Source organism: Chelonia mydas, chromosome 1 (assembly GCF_015237465.2).
Source record: "Chelonia mydas isolate rCheMyd1 chromosome 1, rCheMyd1.pri.v2, whole genome shotgun sequence".
In the NCBI taxonomy this organism is placed as follows: Eukaryota; Metazoa; Chordata; order Testudines; family Cheloniidae; genus Chelonia; species Chelonia mydas.
In genome coordinates, this window is record NC_057849.1 from 51,551,263 (window position 1) to 51,561,180 (window position 9,918).

A 9,918-nucleotide genomic window follows, 5' to 3' on the forward strand; every position below is an offset into this window, starting at 1 on the left:
CCAACAATTCAGTTCTAAAAATGCATATTGGGTGAAATTCACCTCAGTGCAGAGAGGCAGCACAAACCTAAGTCCTAGGTAATCTGACTTCAGTGGTGCATGAGCCTCTGCATATGTGTAAATTTCACCCATTGTGATCTGAGGCCTTGTCTACACTAATGTTGTAAGTTGATCTCAGTTACACTAGTTAAATTACACACAGTCTCTGGCATGTAAGCTGCTCCTTGGATCGTGCAACCGAATGACACTAGCCAATATCTCTGGCCCCAGACACAACATTACTATAACAATGATTACTATAACATTACCATAACAACAATGCTCAGTACATCATGAGCCTTCTGAAGACACCAGATGTTAGGATATAGATATTCAGGCCTGTCTGTAAAGGCCTATACTCTAAGAATTTAGGTGTATTCTTATCACTTAGCTAGTTATAGAGGTATAAAAGAAAGAATCAAAATCACTGTCTGCCGGTGTAAGGTCCTTCTCTTACTGTGACAGTCTGAGGCCCTGTGCTTAGGCTAAGATCTTTGGCTAAGCAGCAGAGGCAGCCATAAGCTGGGAAGCGACTGGTCACATCCTCACATTCCAAACTAGTCACAGTGAAATAAGGTGCTATTGGGCTGTTAGGAATACAATCCTGTCCTGATACTGCCTATCACCTCCAGAGAAAGGGAAGTGCCTAGGAAAATGTAAAAGGAAACTTAGTTTGATAGCATCCTGTCTGGCAAGAACTCACTTATCAATAGCTGGGATGTGAAATCCTCATTTCTGTGTTTGTTCTATCACTGTAGTCCCTATTTCCCCATTGTTTGTCTGTATAATCTCTGTCTGGTTCTGTGATTGTTCCTGTCTGCTGTATAATTAATTTTGCTGGGTGTAAACTAATTAAGGTGGTGGGATATAATTGGTTAAATAATCATGCTACAATATGTTAGGATTGGTTAGTTAAATTTCATTAAAATGATTGGTTAAGGTATACCTAAGCAGAACTCAAGTTTTACTATATAGTCTGCAGTCAATCAGGAAGTGTGTGCGGGATGGGTGGGGGAAATTGGAATCATGTATTGCTAAAGGGGGAAAGGGGAATAGGGAATGGGGGTGGGGAAATTGGAATCATGTTTGGCTAAGGGCAGGAATGGGAACAGGGACACAGGTGTAAGGCTCTGTGGTGTCAGAGCTAGGAAGGGGGACACTAAGGAAGGAAACTGGAATCATGCCTGCTGGAAGTTCATCCCAATAAACATCGAATTGTTGCACCTTTGGACTTCGGGTATTGTTGCTCTCTGTTCATGCGAGAAGGACCAGGGAAGTGAGTGGGTGAGGGAATAAGCCCCCTAACACCCGACATGACAAACTTTGCATTAGATACCACACAATCATATTATAAGGATGAACATAGGGGTGTAGGGTGTTCCCACGAGGTACAGAACGTCACAAACCCATTTAATAGTTAACTATATTTTGCACCAATTTGATATAGGTTTAAGTAGCCACCTGAGGTCAAATGCAGAAGAAATATCTTTTCTTTTTCTTGAATATAAAATGCAGAACCAGCTCCATAATTTCATCATGTCCAAAACTGGAAACATTCTGGTCAGAGGTGGTGTTATTATGAATAGCATTTGGAAAATTTAAATAGCCATCCCTGCTGCTATTATTCCTGTTGCATGATTTTTTTTCAACACTTCAGGGTACAACAAAATACTTCTAAGAATGAATTTCCATTGCTTTTTTGTGTGCAGAGGGATTGATTGTTGAGAAGCTGGAAAGGTGTGAATTTTCCAGTGATAAAAGACAGCTATTCTGAAGGGCTAAAAGGCCTGTATAAGAGCATCTAATAGACAAAATACAGGCTGATCATGCAACCCTTCCTCCCATTTACAACAATGGGAAGTCTCACAAGTAAGGATTGCTCATATATGTAAGGGTTGCAAGACTGGGATCTGTATGACATAGTTTAATTTGTTGCGTCTCGCTTAAATCCACTTAATAAAGGAAAGGGAGAGCATATATCTTTTATGAATTTGAATTTAAAATACAAATGCTCAACACTACCAGCCCTTACTCATTCAGACTGTCCTTGTTCATGAGAAGTCCCATTGGCTTGATGGAACTACCCATGTAGGTAAGGACTAGTTAAGGGCACCAGGAATGGAAGTGGTGGTTCTGTTCTTTTTATATATATAAAGTAGCGTGGTATAGGGGCTGTTGTGTTTTGTAATCTTTTCTTCTACACTTCAGTTCATTATAGTAAATAATGAGTTAATATCTGAAGCAATACAAGGTTATTATATTTCAAGAAAGCAAATTTTGCAGATTAAATAAAATAGCGAGCTCGATCTTGCAAACAAACAGATAAGTAACTTCATTTGCATGGGAAGTTCCGCTCTAGAAGGCTCTGTGATTTTCAGAATGAGAAGCAGCCATGTGATCCAAAAGTCATTGAAATTCAGAGATAGTAGCTATTAAGAGAGATCGTATAAAAAAAGATATTAAGTTGTTAAGAGATATCCCTTTAACTTCTCTGGCAGGGCTTCAGGTCATCCACCTCCACCTTGGACATCTCTATTTGTGTGTTTTACTACATGGCTGTATTTGTTTGTGGTGATAGTGTTTTTGGTTGTATTATTTGCTTTTGATTTTTCTGGCTGGGGGGCAGTAAGATGCAACACTGACACTGAACCCAGTGGTTAATGACCCTCATCTGATAGGATATTAACTTTTTGCAAACCTGACCCATATGAAGTGACTAGAGTTAGGAAATAAAATTCTTACCATCAGTTCGTATATCACCTTTGTTGCAGAGATTCCTAATAAAACACCGCAAGTGATCTGTGGTAGGTCTGTTCTTATTTAATATATCGGTTAACGATGTGGAAAAAAAGAGAGTAAACAGCATCTTAATGAAAACTGTAGATAATGCTTGGAAAACACAATATAATATATCTGAAGAAAAATAATCTGCAACTGAGATAGTGGGAGGTGGAAAACTAGAAAAGAATCCTGCTGAAAAAGGCCTCAGGGTGAGTGGGTATACATAGAGTACATACTCAGGGGAAACATAATAGACCAGAAATATATCAATGAGCCAGGTAGAAGCAGTGCTAAGCGTGGGCTTTTTCTCCCCTGCAACCCTAGTCAGGTTTGTCAGGGTTTCAGAAGTAGAATAGCGGCATCTTCTGTGACACCTACTTGTTACGTCGGTAGTTGCTGTGCTTTGGAGACTCTTGCACACAAATCGCTGCCAGCATGTGTCATTAGCAGTAAGTGCTGCTGCAGGCAGGCAGCATTATAGGGAAGAGATCTGTATTATCCGTGGTGAGTAGCCAGTGTTACATAGAGAGGCTCTAGAGTTTGAGAGCTGTCCATCTGAACGCAGCTTGCGCTCCCAAGCCCTTAGAGGCACACTGAGCTAGGTTCCTCCTGAAACCCTTACCTGACCCTTTTTCTACATTTCCACTCATACTAAACCACTGATCAACTTTTCAGTAAATTCCCTTTTTGCACTTACAGTGTGAGTGCTTCTGTTAAGATCTGAACACGTTTACGTGTCAGCATTGCCTTTTCATTTTAAGATAACTCCAATTTCTACTGTCTCCTAGGGCACCTTTCAGATCTAATGGGGCCCTACTTCTACATCTTGTCCCAAGACCTGTAAATTCCGGCTGTGATTCTGGGAATTCATTATCTGTGTGCACTGCCATTGTCCTCTAAGGCAGGATACTCTTACAGGAAGCACAAAGTCACAGAATGGTGACAGGCATTTCATCATGAGTGAGCTTGTCAAAAGCTTCAGGTGTCAGAGCTGGCAGTAGTCAGACCTGCAAAGAGAATTCCCACCCGCTGTATTCCTGTGCTGGAGCGCAACACTCTGAAGCTTGCAATAGCAATAATACAACTGCTATGCAAGATGTGGAACAAATGATTGCTCACAGAGCAACTTCTAGAGTGTCTCTCAAATGAGTTCGTGGCTCCTAGCTCTAAGTCAGCCAAAATGCTGCCTAAACCTAAATGGCAGGAGGATGAAAATTCCCACACTGAGTTTTCCAGGTTTCCTGAAGTGGAGGTTGCATTATTGGTGGACAACTGTGGAGAAGATCTGGGGGTTCCACAGATTCCTAACTTTCCTACAGATTACCTGCGGTCTTGGTGGGGAGAAGAAAATGGACATGCAGTCCAGTCTCACTCCTAGCCTGTCCTCTCCTCATGTGTGGATCCCCAACCCCACATAAGGATTTTTGTGAGGTCCAGAGCAGCAAGGAAAGTGCAACTGTGTAGGCTGATGCCTGAATCTCCATTCACAGAAAGCACCCTCCATGTCTTTGATGTGGCCCTTTTTTAATGCTAGTGTGTATATTAGCTCTGAAAATGGGAACAGGGCAGTGGGGGGAAAAACCACAAAGATAAGTATAAAGTAGGCCACATGCATTATTCTTCAAGTGACCAAACATTGTATTGTCTTCACGTTTGTTCTCCCACCTCAACCTTTCCCTACATTGTCATCTCGTTCTGGTGGGGTTGTTTAATTTATACTGCAAACTCTTTAGGGCAGAGACTCCATCCTTACCCACTTTTGCAAAGATGCATGCACATCTATAATGCTATATAAGTAATACATTCATATATAATTAAAAATAAGCAGGGGAAGCCATAGGTGCTGGAACTAGGGGTGCTGCAGCACCCCCTGGCTGGATTTCCATCATATCCAGGGTTTGCAGTTTGGTTCAATGGCTCTCAGCACCCCTGCTATAAAAATGGTTCCAGCACCCCTGTGGAAAGCTGAAGTTTCCAAAATGACCTTTATTATTCATTCATTTCCATCAGACTAATACTTTCTCACAGTCTCTCAGGATATTGCTAACCAGTGCTTTACATCTGCATCTAGTAAAGATACTGAATGATAACAATCTTTAGCACTTGTATTGCATGTTACATTTTCAAAGAACTGTACAAATATTACATAAATTGATTCATCCTTTGACTTCTCCAGCAAAAAAAGGACATGATATGAATTGCAAGACATATGCCAACCTTTTTGTAACATATGCACAATACACTTATTTTCAGACATTGCAAACAAGACAGGAATAAAATGAAGAATATCTTAGCTTACTTACCCTTTGCTGCTGCTATGTGCTCTGAGCAAGCTATGGCTAAAACCAACCTCATACTAAACTTCTTCACTTAATCTGTTTCTACTACAGGTAGAAATAATCTGTGTGGGATGACTGTGCATAGGCACTATTGCTGGGCAGACAGTGCATGTGCATGTGCATAAATATATAGACTGCATCCCCTGATCCTTAGGCCAACTCTCTTTATGTCCTTTCACTTTTCCTGACATAGAAAGCTTGTAGAGCACCCTCTCCTTATTCTTTTGGACCACCAGCTTCTATCCCAATCTCCCACTTCTGGCTCTATTAGGTGGTTCAGGTACTATAGTGAGGGGTATGATACGGGAAAACAGGTGATAGGTAGAGTGATATTTTTCAGTATGCACATATGCAAAACACAAGCCACAAATGACTCAAAGAATGTATTAATGCTAATTAGACTGCATAGGTTAAGAGATTAAACACATGATACTGGTACATAATTAATTACTGCATTCCCATTGTAAACTCTGGTGACTGTCCTAATAATATTTTCAACAAAAATATGAAACAAAAAAGAAAGCAATAATATTTCCAACACATGGTTTCCAAAAGTTCAGAATGTCCACATTTCCCTCTTTGAAAATCAGCTGTTTTCATTTAAATACATAATACCATCCATTCAAAAGAAATCAAGCCTCCTTCCTTTGATTCTTTTTGAATGGCTAGGAATTTATCCTTTCAACTTCTTGTAAATACATAGCTGAGTGCAATGCCAGTAATATGACTGGTAATTTAATCATCAGCTTCCTTGCTCTCAAGAAAGTCTCACTCATTCTATCTTAGGATCAGGTTCTATATCACAGCAGTTACAAACAGCTTCAAAATATCAATGAGAAGCCTGAGCCACTATAGCTTCAGTTTTACTTTCTTATATCGTATGTCCATTTGTGCCTACTGTAGGGCATCATTAGTGAGACACATTATTATTTATATTGTAGTAACACCTAAAGGCCAGGACTATCTCTTTTAACCCCATGCAACCTAGCAGGATTATAACATTTTCCATGGACATATCAGTAACAATAAATGCTATATTTTACTGTGATAAACCACGCTCCACTCCTCCCCATGCAAGGGGAGTTGCTCATGATGATTCCCAGTTTTTACTTAGCAACTTTATCAGTCTTTGTCAAAGCATAGATTGCTATATGGCAAAACTTTAATACAAGTTGTCCAGCTGTGGTTTCCACAGTTATTAATTGTTCTCTGTCTAATAAGCTAAGTAACAAATTTTTGTATTCAGTAGGAGTTGTGGGCACTCAACACTGTACAGGGTTGAGCCCAGACTCTTAAAGGCAGTTTGAAGCTAACGCCCATTAATTTCAATTGGAATTAGGTGCCTAAAATACCTTTGAGCATCTGGGCCTCAGTGACTAAATGACTTACCTAAGATCACATGAGTCAGTTGCAGAGTTAAAACTAGAAGCCAGATCTCCCAACTCCAAGTCTTATGCTGTAACCACACGACACTCTACCTCCAATATTGCCTACTTGTGTATAATGCGTGTATTTATTTGCACATGCATTTATTTTGTTGATGAAATTAAGACAATTGAAAAGAGCCCTTAATATCCAGTAGAGTGATTCTTTATTTTTATTCTTTAAAGTTTATTGGGCCAGATTTTGATCTCCACTACGCCTATGTAAATCCAGAGTAACAACTGATTTCAATTCAGTTACTCTGGATTTATACCATTTTTACTGAGTGAGATCAGAATTTCCCTATTTCGTCTAAATCACAAGGTCCAGATGAAATCCTATTGCATAAAACCAACCAATAAGTCTACAAAAATTTAAATTAAAATTTCTTTGTAAACTTTATAAATCTCAGTTAAGGTTCCTGGGACTTTTCCTAAATCCAGCAGATTAATAAAATTGCTCACTTGAGCAATAACACAGCAAATTCAGTCATTTCGGTTACATGCAAAATCAGATAAATCAGCCTCATGCTCATTAGCGTCTTGACATGAAAGTGACTCGATAGCCATTGGTTTCAAATAACTTTCTAGTTAAGAGGAAAAAAGCATCACCTCAGTGAGGGAAAATGTTCTATATTACTCTGAAGCAATCTGATTAATAAAAAGGGCCATATATAGCTCTGGTAGCTCATTTCATTTCAGAAATAGCCCTATCCTCCTTGTCCCACTTAAACTGCCACAGTAATAAATTGCCTGTCTGTTCCCCCATGCATAAACCTTGGATCAGTGAGATTATAGCTGCGTTTCAAACTACCTCAATCAGGAGTTTATTAAGCTCTCATGGTGGATAGTACTGTATCTGTTAAGAAGACATCAGGACAATGTGTTTTCCTCCTGTGAGTCTCTTCTGCTTATTTAATTATCCTACAGATATTCATGCTGTGCTTTTTCCCCCTATTAATGCTAATAAAATTAGGTTTCCTCTTATAAACATTTTCAATGTCTCCCAGAACAAGATTAAACAAGGGACGGAGCCCTTTTAAAAATATAGGACAGCTCAGCTAGAGGAAGAGGCAACATATACGCTGTCCTTCACTTTTGCATAGCTCCTAACACAGTGGGGCTCCAACTTGATTGAGGCCTTTCGGTGTAACTGCAATATAAATACTGTACTAACAACAACATAATGGTCACCATTAAAAAAAAATCAATATTTATCACCAGTATCATCACAGTAGGATCTGACATATGGTAGACCTTACCTATTCTAAGGAGAGAGAAATACTGCAGTATTTCATCTACCTCACCATGGTAACTGGTCATAAAAGCTGATTTTTCAAATGGCTGCCATTGAGGATGGTGGGGAAAGAGAACACACATGCACACAGCTCCTGAGATATATCAGCCTCTTCAGAGCTTGCTGATTTTGTCGTCCTTTTAAGATCAATACACCTAGACTAAAATCACTTAATACACAGTCTTATTTTGAATTCCATTGCCTCAATATCAGTAGTCCTACTAAAGGCCCAGGGCTACTCTCTCGTAATCTTCATCCACATTATTTTTAGTATTGTTATGCTGATGGGTACTGGTGACTGCTTTCATCACAAACCTCTTTGAGACCGGATGTGAATGCAACCTTCAATTAACAAAACTGTCAGGATAATCAGGAGCCCTCCACCCAAGACAAACCCACATAGGAATTTGTGAATCCATCCAGGTGTGAGTTTGGGGAGGAAGGGCGAACACATGGAAACCAAGAATTCACAAGAACAGAAAGAGAGGCAGCAGCAAAAAAACACAAAAGCCGAGCACCAGCCAGTGAGCGCAGTGTGACCCTGGAAAAAGCTAGAGAGAGAGCTTTTGGGTCTGGTGTTGGCTAAAGAGGCTTGGGGTTATAAGCTAAGAAACTGTTCTTTTTGTTCTTGCTTCCTGAGTTTGGAGAGGCAGGACTTTGTACATTCTTAGTAAATAAACAAGTTTGGAAGGAAATGGTAAGGGCCCATCACAGGGTGGTCTGACTTAATGGTTAGAGCTTGTAGTTGAGTTAGGGTCATGATCAGAAGCCACACCAAACATCCAGCCAAAGTCAGAGTTGGAAATCACGCCAAGGGTCCAAGCCAAAGTCAGAAACCACACCCAGGATTAAGCCAGAGTCAGAAGTCACACCAAGGGTCAAAGATGGAGTCAGCAGCAAGGTCTGGGTGTGGAAGCAGGAGCAGGGATGAGGCATGTTAACAGGAACAAGAAACAAGGCAAGGTAGCAGGGGGAAGGATCAAGAAGTAGGAGCCCGGTGAGGAGGCAACGACTTGATCTCAGGGGTCTAGGCAACAACAGGCCTAGCAACTAGTTCCTCAGAAAAGGGGTAGGACAAGAACAGGAAGCTTTATACTTGGTGGTGTCCAATCAGCAGTCTGCTGCTAATCACCTGACCATGCTGAGTCAGCATGTGCAGCCTCTGGTGATGGGTTATTAGACACAGTTCCCTCATCTGACCTGGTAGTACAGTGACACAGAAGATAAGGTTCTCTGCTTGGCAAACCCATGGGCCTGGCTTTGAGACCTGCGATGCCTGACAGAAATGCCTCACAAGCACCAGTTTTTTGTCCTAACTGAAGCATTCCCCAGGGTCCTGAACTTTGACTAGCTGCTCAGGTCAAAAAGGGGCAACAATATTACACTGGTGCCTAGAGGCCACATCCAAGTTCAGGGCCCTATTGTGCTGGGTGCTGTACAAACACACAACAAGAAACTGGTGTTGCCCTGAAGAGCTTACAGTCTAGCTAGACTTGGCGGAGAAAGGAATGCTTATTGCTCCCATTTTACAGATTGGGAATTGAGGCACAAAGAGATTAAATGACTTGCCCAACATCACAGGGGAAATCTGTGGCAGGAAACTGAACCCAGTTCTTCTAAGTGGCAGTTTAATGCCTTACCCACATAGCCATCCATACACCTATGGGGTTGAACCCTAAGAGAGGAAAGGGTACTCATTTCCCAGAACATGGTCTTTAACAAAAATCCAGAGGGGAAAGGTGAGGAGATTGGTACAAATATTGGAAGAGCTGGATATGAGAAACTTCTTTCCTCAACAGCTGGATGAAATGGGCCAAATTATTATCTCATTTCCACTAAAGTAAATCCTGAGTTAACTCCACTGAAGCTAGTTACCTTAAACAATTACCTGGAAGTAACTGAGATCCGAGTCTGGGCCTCTTACAGCCGCTTTTCCACCTTAGGAAGCTTGAGCCAGGTTGGCACAAATTTGAGGGGGAAATAATTAAAGCCACAGGCATGGCAGTACAGAAGCACATTCATCAGGCTGAGCAGCAGGAGG